This window comes from Camellia sinensis, chromosome 12 (genome assembly GCF_055761805.1).
Source record: "Camellia sinensis isolate YWXY chromosome 12, ASM5576180v1, whole genome shotgun sequence".
Classification (NCBI taxonomy): Eukaryota; Viridiplantae; Streptophyta; class Magnoliopsida; order Ericales; family Theaceae; genus Camellia; species Camellia sinensis.
Window position 1 is genome coordinate 105,085,250 of NC_138972.1, and position 8,373 is coordinate 105,093,622.

Genomic DNA, 8,373 nt, shown 5'->3' on the forward strand with positions numbered 1-8,373 from the left:
ATTTTTTTACAACTCATAGGATCTTGTGGAATACATTCCTATTTAAATAGGACTTAAACTCTATAAGAAATTACACATGACTTCACATAGCTTAAGTTCTCTTAATAGGACTTATAAATAATTTTTCTTTAAATTTACAATCTTATTTACTATTCATTTTATAAAATAAAATATAATTTAGTTTTATGTTTATTTATATTTGATGAAATTAATTTTTTGTATAGAAAATATTTATTATGAAACTTACAACGAAAACGAATTAAATTATTAATGTAAATTTAAATTTGGGCCTATGAGAAAAGTATAAATGAATATAGAGACATGGAAAGAAGTTTATCCCTATGTTGATGGCGTGCACCGTAAATGAACTGCGCCGTCATCAAGATTTTGCCATCTATTAATCATCCAATCAATATGTAAATAAAACAATTTACTCTAACAATTTAGGTTAGACCTATTTTTTAGACTCGGTAATGTATTAAAAAGATATTTGATTGATAATTAAATATTTTTTAATTATCAATCAATCATTTTCTTGATACATCATTAGGTTTATAAAATAGGTCTAAAAAGTAAACTTAAATATGATTTTTCTTAATGAATCAAATAGTTATAGAACTCTTTGGATGGCTATATATGACCTGAGTATTTTACTACGGAAACGTTTCACATCTTATGGCCTCTTTTGAAAAGTAGTTTATAAACTAATTTATTGACTTTTTGACTTATTTAGGTCAAATTACTTCTTTATTTTTTGCATATCTTTGATAATATGCGCAAAAAAAAAAAAAAAAAACTTACTTATTTAGCACTTCTCACTAATTGATTTTTAAATATAATAAATTCTACGCGTATACATGAAAAGTGTGTTGATGAATGGTTAAAAGTGCCCAATTTTTTTTTTAATCATTATTATATTTTTATTAAATTAATTCTTCCACGTTATTGTGAGTTGAGTTTGATGATTTAATTTTAATTTTTGTAGTATAATGTGCAAATAAGATAAAGAATGATGAGGCTAGTTTGGCAATTAAAGAAAAAGAAATCAAAATTAAATCAAATTCTTTCCTTGCAATTAATGAAAGTGACATCACGTGAAAGCAAATCCTATTGGTTGGATGATGCATCAGTGATGATCACCTGATACTTTAGAAATCCTATTGGTTGGATGATGCATGAGTGATGATCACGTGATACTTTAGAATTATTGTATAATTTTTCTCACTTTGTAAATTTATTTTTTAAATTTAATAATGTCTAAATTATATAATTAATTAATAGTTACAGAAAATATGAGAAAATATTTAGTTATCACATCATTAGATTTGAAAAGTAAGTCTAACTTTTGTTGTCGAACAACAATGCTAAATCTGCAAAATGAATTTAAAAGGAGGCTTCTATATCATTTTTTGTTTAAAAATATATATAAATACTAAAAAAATATTAATTTCAATAAAAATACATTAAATTTAATAAAAAAATATCTTATAATTTTTAAATTCTTTACCTCTTACTTATGTCTTGATAATCGATAACCAGACTCATTTTGTAACTATGAACACAATAATAAACTTTTTAAGGTTTTTTTCTATATAAAATAATTGAGATTTCATTTGTCAACAGTATATTTTAATTTAAAAAAATTGAAAAATTATTATAAATTATCACATTATTTTTTATTTTTTTACATATTACTTTATAAAAAAACTAAAAAATTATTAAAATAACATATTTCAAACAATGTCGGAATGTAAGGCCTTATTTGTCATAACTTAAAAAAATTAAAAAATCACTATCCTATTTAAGTCATATCATCTTATTTAAGTCTCATCACCTCTCTATCAGATCACTTCATACTCAATTCATACCCAATCCATATTTAATAAATTTTTTTAAAAAATACACTTATTTAAACAAACCCAAACAACACCTAAGGGAGAACAATCGTACGACAAACACGTTCCACTGATCATTATGTTAATTGTTAAAGAATTTTATATAAATAAATAAATAAATATTCAAAGCAATTAATCCTTCTCCCGGCAATTATATCAGTCAACCAACGTCGCCTCCATTAGAAATTCTACACCCTCTCTTCAATTCTCACCGGAAAGCCACCTTTCATCTTCGACGACAGATGAGCTATGAAAACAGGCTCAATACCTTCCTCAAAAGCTGGCACTATCCGGAACCGCCTCAACACACCTGAAACCACTCTCTTCATCTGCAAGAACGCCATCTCTTTCCCTAGGCATATCCTCGGACCGGCCTGGAACACTGGATACGTGTATGGGTCCCTTGCCACGAAGCTCCACTGTCCGGCCGCCGCGTCTCTCATTTCCAACCACCTCTCCGGCCGGAACTCTGCCCAGTCCGACCCCCACAGCTTTTCCGACCGCCCCATTGCGTAAGGATGGTAAGCCACTCTCGTACCTTTCTTGATTACCGTCCCATCCGGTAACACGTCATCATCTACCGCTTCTTTTCCGTCAACGGGGACCGGTGGGTAGAGTCTCATGCTCTCGCTCAGGGCCGCATGCGTGTAAACCATGTCTTTTACTTCTTCGAAAGTCGCAGCTTCGGACTTGTCATTGATCTCTTTGAGAATCTCATTTTCGACATTTGGGTGTTTAGAGACCAGCAAGAAGAACCATATCAAGGCGGCTGATGTGGTGTCGCGACCTGCCAATATGAAGCTGATCACTATATCAATGATGAAGTTTTCATCTGAATGACCAGAACTCAAGAATCGTGATAAAAGATCAACGGATTCGAGTGATGATTTTTCACCCAGTTCTTGCTTCTTTTCTTTGACTATTTCTTTTGCGAATTCCCGAACTTCATTTACAGCAATTCGCATTTGTTTCTCTGATCCAATGTTGAGAACCCGTTTAATTTTCCAAATCAGGGGATGGAACTCTCCGAACCTTTCACCGCTGATTCGAGCAGCATTTTCAAAGGCTAGCGCAAATTTTTCTTGCGGCAGAGATGGTAGTAAATACGCAGGATCGTGTCCGAAAGCAATCTTGCATATGTTATCGAATCCAAATCTCTGCAGAATGTCCTGAAGGTCCAGCACATTTTTATTTACAGCAGCGGCAGAGAAGGTCGGAGTGAGTCGGTCTGAGAGCTCTTTATCAACAACAGTCTCGATGAATTTGCGTAAAGATTTGGTGTTGAATTCATGACTGGCAACTTGTCTCTGGAACTTCCAGCTCTCGCCGTCGACATTAAAGATGCCATCACCGAGTAGGTCCCAGATAAGTGTTCGAGCCATATCGCCCTTTTGGTAGATATGGAAATGGGACTTGAGAATGTGCTGGACATTGGAAGGGTTGGCGGTGAAGACTTGGCGGCGACCTAGAGAGCGGTTGAGGACGACAGTAGAAGTGGGTGTGCTGGTCACCAAATCAGATGTCCATTGGATGAGTTGATGTCGATTCGCATAGAATGCGGGGAAGGAGCCCACAAGTGGGTATGATCTTGGAATCTTAGGCGACTTGTTGGAGGAAAAAAAGGTTGTGAAAATGGACTTGGAATTGAGGATGAACAAGAAGAGCAAAGAAAGAAGGCAAAAGAGCAAAGAAGTTGAGAGCTCGAGGCTTAACATGGCTACTGAGAATGTGATTCTAAAGATGTGTTGCAATGAAAATTGGGGGTAGAGATGATAGGGCATTTATAGGGGGAAAAAAAAACAATTACATAGAGGACCACACATTCCTTTGCGTCACATATAATTGAGTTTAGACTTCTACTTATTCATGGTCAAAAAAACCAACGTTGACAAATAACAAACTATATTTCCTTCGTAAATGTTACGTACCTAGTTATTATTATTTGCTTTTAGAAGTAACAATATGCACGGCTTTTTAGTTCTCTCTTTACTTTTTAAATGTCTCGGGCCATTCCTAGGCTTCCAATCACATTGCGTTACTTCCAATCAAATTGCCATTGGTTCTATTTATATAGGGGAATATTATGATACCGATGTTATTTGTGAATTTAATTATTACAAATTATATAATTCAATACTATGAATGGTAAGGCTCTCTGGTTTTTAGAACAACCCATGGGATGAAGGCTAGCTCAGCCTTGCAAGGAGAATGTCTAGCAATTAGGTGGGCATGCCTTATGGCCAGGCACTCAATCTCACAAGTAAAAATTATTAGGGATGACAAAACAGCCATCACACTATGTGTGTCAAAAACCGACCCCCTTGGGCTTATGCGTCTATTATACATGATATTCGTGTTTTAACTCAACATTTTGGCTTATTCTCTTGTTGGTTTCCTAGATTTGCGAATGAGTCAGTCAGTGGTGATGGGTGGTTGAGTAAGAGACGGTTAGGGAGACTCTGATACCAAAAAAAATAAAAATAATTATTTGACTTATCAATCAATGAAGTCCATTGGGCTTGTGCTTTTATTATACATGATATTCGTGTTTTAACTCGACATTTTGACCTATCGTTTTGTTGGTTTCCTAGATCTGCGAATGAGGCAGTCAGTGGTGATGGATGGTTGAGTAAAAGATGGTTAGGGAAGCTTGGATATCAAAAAAAATAAAGGCCATATTTGATTCACAAGACTAATAGTGAGGTATTAATAATTCTATCAAATTAGTGTGGTATTCACTATCAAATTGGATTAATAGGATAAATTATCCATTGGATTAATAATTCCACCCATACCCTATTGCTAATAATCCTACAAATTTGTTGGATTAATTATCTATTGGATTAATAATCTTAAACCAAAACGTTAAAACAAACATAAGATAATTGAGCTCACGGATTAATAATCTCAATCACATGCTCTAATCCATCCAAGCAAACATGCCCAAAAAGAATTATTTGGCTTACCAATCAATGAAGTAGAAGGCATGTATATATAATATATTCATGATACAAATTAGGAAACAATATACACAAGGTAAGATTCTTATAATCAAATAATTCATATTCTAATTTTCATATTCAAACATAATATTTTGATTTCTATACATAATGTAACTCTGTTTTAAAAATAGACGTAGCATATCACTTAGTAGTATTAATTATGTTTTGTACCATTACATTTTTACCAAAATCTTAATTTAGTTTCTCAATTTAATTTCTCAATCAATTTTTGAACAACGGTATATGACTAGACCTAAAATGTAACTTAATTCACTACAAGAAAATACATTTTTCGCGATCATTTTTGGCTACCAAAAACAATTTAGTCGCCAAAAGTTACGGAATTGGCTACCAAAAATAATATTAGTCGGCAAAAGTAAAGTTTTTAGCTACTAAATTTTTTTAGTAGGGGAATGTTGATTATTGGCGACTAAAAAAAATTTAATAGCTAAAAATATTACAATTGGTGACTAAAAAAATTTTTAGTAGCTAAACATATCACAATTGGCGACTAAAAGAAATTTTAGTAGCCGTAGAGCTACTTTTGGCTACTAAATTGTTTAGTAGCCGAATGAAAAGAAAAAATTTATTTTTTATCTTTGGCGACCAAAATTTTGGTCGCCAAAAATATATTTTCAGCAACAAAATTCCTTTTTAGTCGCTGTAGAATTACTTTTGGCTACTAAATTGTTTAGTAGCCGAATGAAAATAAAAAATTTATTTTTTATGTTTTCAACGGCAAAATTCCTTTTTAGTCGCTGTAGAGCTACTTTTGGCTACTAAATTGTTTAGTAGCCGAATGAAAACAAATGATTACTTTTATCTTTACCGACCAAATCATATTTTAGCCGCCAAAGATGATTAAACAAAATAGTTACTTTTATTTTATTTTATTTTAGTTTACTAAACAAAATAGTTATTTTATTTTATTTTTATTTTTATGAAGAGGTCGTCAAATCTTGAATTTTTCGTATAGAGATTGTCAAATCTTAAATTTGTTTTTGTTTTGTCTTTGCAGTATGAATAGATTAACAACAATGACATTTTATGTCTCCACTTGAAATTTGACTTTCTTTTTTTTTTTTTAATGAGAAAAATAAAATTGAAAGAAGCTTCTTTTTTAAAAATAAAAATAAAAATAAAAATGAAACATGCTTATTAATTAAATAAAAATGAATTCCCATTAGTAATAGGTATATGAATAAAACATTGGTTTGAATTTCTACAGAAACTTTGTAACATTTACTTCTCTTTTCTTTTAAGATAATAAATTAATATTTTAAATTTTATTTTTGTATCGCATGAACCATTGGGCAACATCTAAAAAAATCACCTATTTTTTCAAAAAAATTTGTCCTTTAGTAATTTTATTTTAAATTTTATTTTTATTTTTTCAATTCATTTTATCGAGCCAAATCTAAGAAATATATATGTTTTAAAATTTTAAAAAAATTCAAAATTCAAAATAAGCAACAAATATTTACTATTTTTTTGTTAATTTTTATCTATATTGAATTTTTTTTTTAATTTTAGAAAAAAATTATAATCTTTCGATTTGTTTTGTCGAATGAAAACGAAAAATAAAAAAATTTGTTTTTTATCTTTGGCGACCAAAATTTTGGTAGCCAAAAGTTTGTTTTTAGCGACAAAATTGAATTTTAGTCGCCAAAGAAGTAAAATGTTTTGGAGGGAGACATTTCAAATATTTAGAGGGATTTATAAAATATCTTTAGCGACAAAAAGCTTTAGTCGCCAATAATCATTTCTATAAATTATCTCACGCTCTCACCAAACCAAATGCAACCCTGAACCATTAATAGCGCCTCTCTCTCTCTCTCTCTCTCTCTCTCTCTGTCTCTCTCTCTCTTTTCAGCGTCCTTCTCCCTCTCCGTCGCCCTCTCCCTCACCGCCGCTACTCTCCCCTCCACTCTTACCGCCAGTCCTCCTCGCGTTGGCCGGCAATCGGAGCACCGATTCACCTCCTTGTTGGTCACTGTCGCCTGAGATCCTCTCTCTCCCTCTCGGCTCTGTTTTTCTGTCTCTCTTTCTTTCATCATTCGCTCACAAAAACCCATACACTCACACACATGGGTTCTTCAAATAGTCAGAAGGTATGCTTTCTAATCCATTAATTTCTTCTCAGGTTTGTGTTTTTCTTCTGCTTCACATCTCTTTAGTTCTTTCTTTGATCATCTGTGTGTATGCGTTTGAGTATGGCTATTTGTTTGTTAATTGCTGAATGAAACTTGCCCTAATTGCTCATTTTTGTACAAATTTGCAGTGGAAAAAGAAGTGAAATAGAGAAATGAAGTTTTGCGATTGGTACCTGAAGATATCAGTCGTGTCGGTGATGATTGGAGGTTCAATGGAGTTTTTCATGGTCAAAACCGGCTTCTGTGTGAGAACACTCCTTTAGCTCTCACTCTTTTCCATTTTGCTTCATTTTTATCTATTTGTGTTTTCTATTAATGCCCTGATTTATGAAATTTTGATTTTTTGGATTCAATGCACTCATTCATTATGAATTTGCCCAACTAAAATGAATGGCTGACTGTGGGTTATGGATTGAATTTATCAAATTTATTCAATGTGTTGATGAGGAGATTGGGTTGTAAACAAATTGCCAAAACAATGGATTATGTGAATTTAATTCATAATTTGCAGATAATCTATTAGAGACTTAGATAGTGTTTGGTTCATTGGAATGAAATGATTATTCCATCAAAATATTTTTTCTTATGTTTGGTTAGACTTAAAAAAATAATGAAAAATATTCTTTCTTATGTTTGGTCATTCTATAGGAAAGCCTATGGAATCACCATTCTATTCCCTCTGTAGTTAATTCTAAAATAGGTTTTCGGTTGGTACTGCTGCATTTAGCCTTTATCTGAGTGGTTGGAACTTGGAAGTGCTAAATTTAGAACTATTAATTGCAAGAGTTGAACTATCTTAATGGTTTAAAAAAGAAATGGCTTATTCAATTCTTGCCTTCAGTCAATGCTATATGGAAATGCAATTGATTTATAATTATGTACTTTGAATTTTGGTTTGCCCAATGATGAGAACCTTGATCTAACATGAGTTACTTTTAAAAAAGTTTAAATGTTTTAAAAACATTAGTTTCATGTAGTTCAACTCTAGCGTTTAGACAAAGTTTTATTGGGAATTCTATTGGTTAGGGAAGTGTATGTATTCGTCATGAAAATTTCAAATTCTATTATATACAAACAATTTAATGATTTATTGGTTGGGCAAGTTTTGTAGACGTGCATAGGAGTGACAAACAATTTATTGGTTTTGGATTTTGGATTAGGATTGATTTCATCATGATTCACGACATTAATATATGCGTTGAGGTGAAATTAAAACAAAGTCTTACGAGCTTGTAATATGCTAGTCTTGGCAACACATGATAAAGCTGAACCTGTTAAATGCGTACTCAACTCATTAAGGCTTTTTATTAAATTTACTTCTTG

The 8,373-nt window shown here is 32.0% G+C and overlaps 1 pseudogene across 1 annotated transcript; it reads right to left on the reverse strand.

The window, feature by feature from the left end:
- Window positions 1-1,861: 1,861 nt before the first annotated feature.
- LOC114256746 (cytochrome P450 94A2 pseudogene) lies at window positions 1,862-3,654 on the reverse strand (annotated as a pseudogene). The gene has a single exon (XR_014346950.1). The product of XR_014346950.1 is annotated as a cytochrome P450 94A2 pseudogene (transcript).
- Between the last annotated feature and the right edge of the window lie 4,719 nt (window positions 3,655-8,373).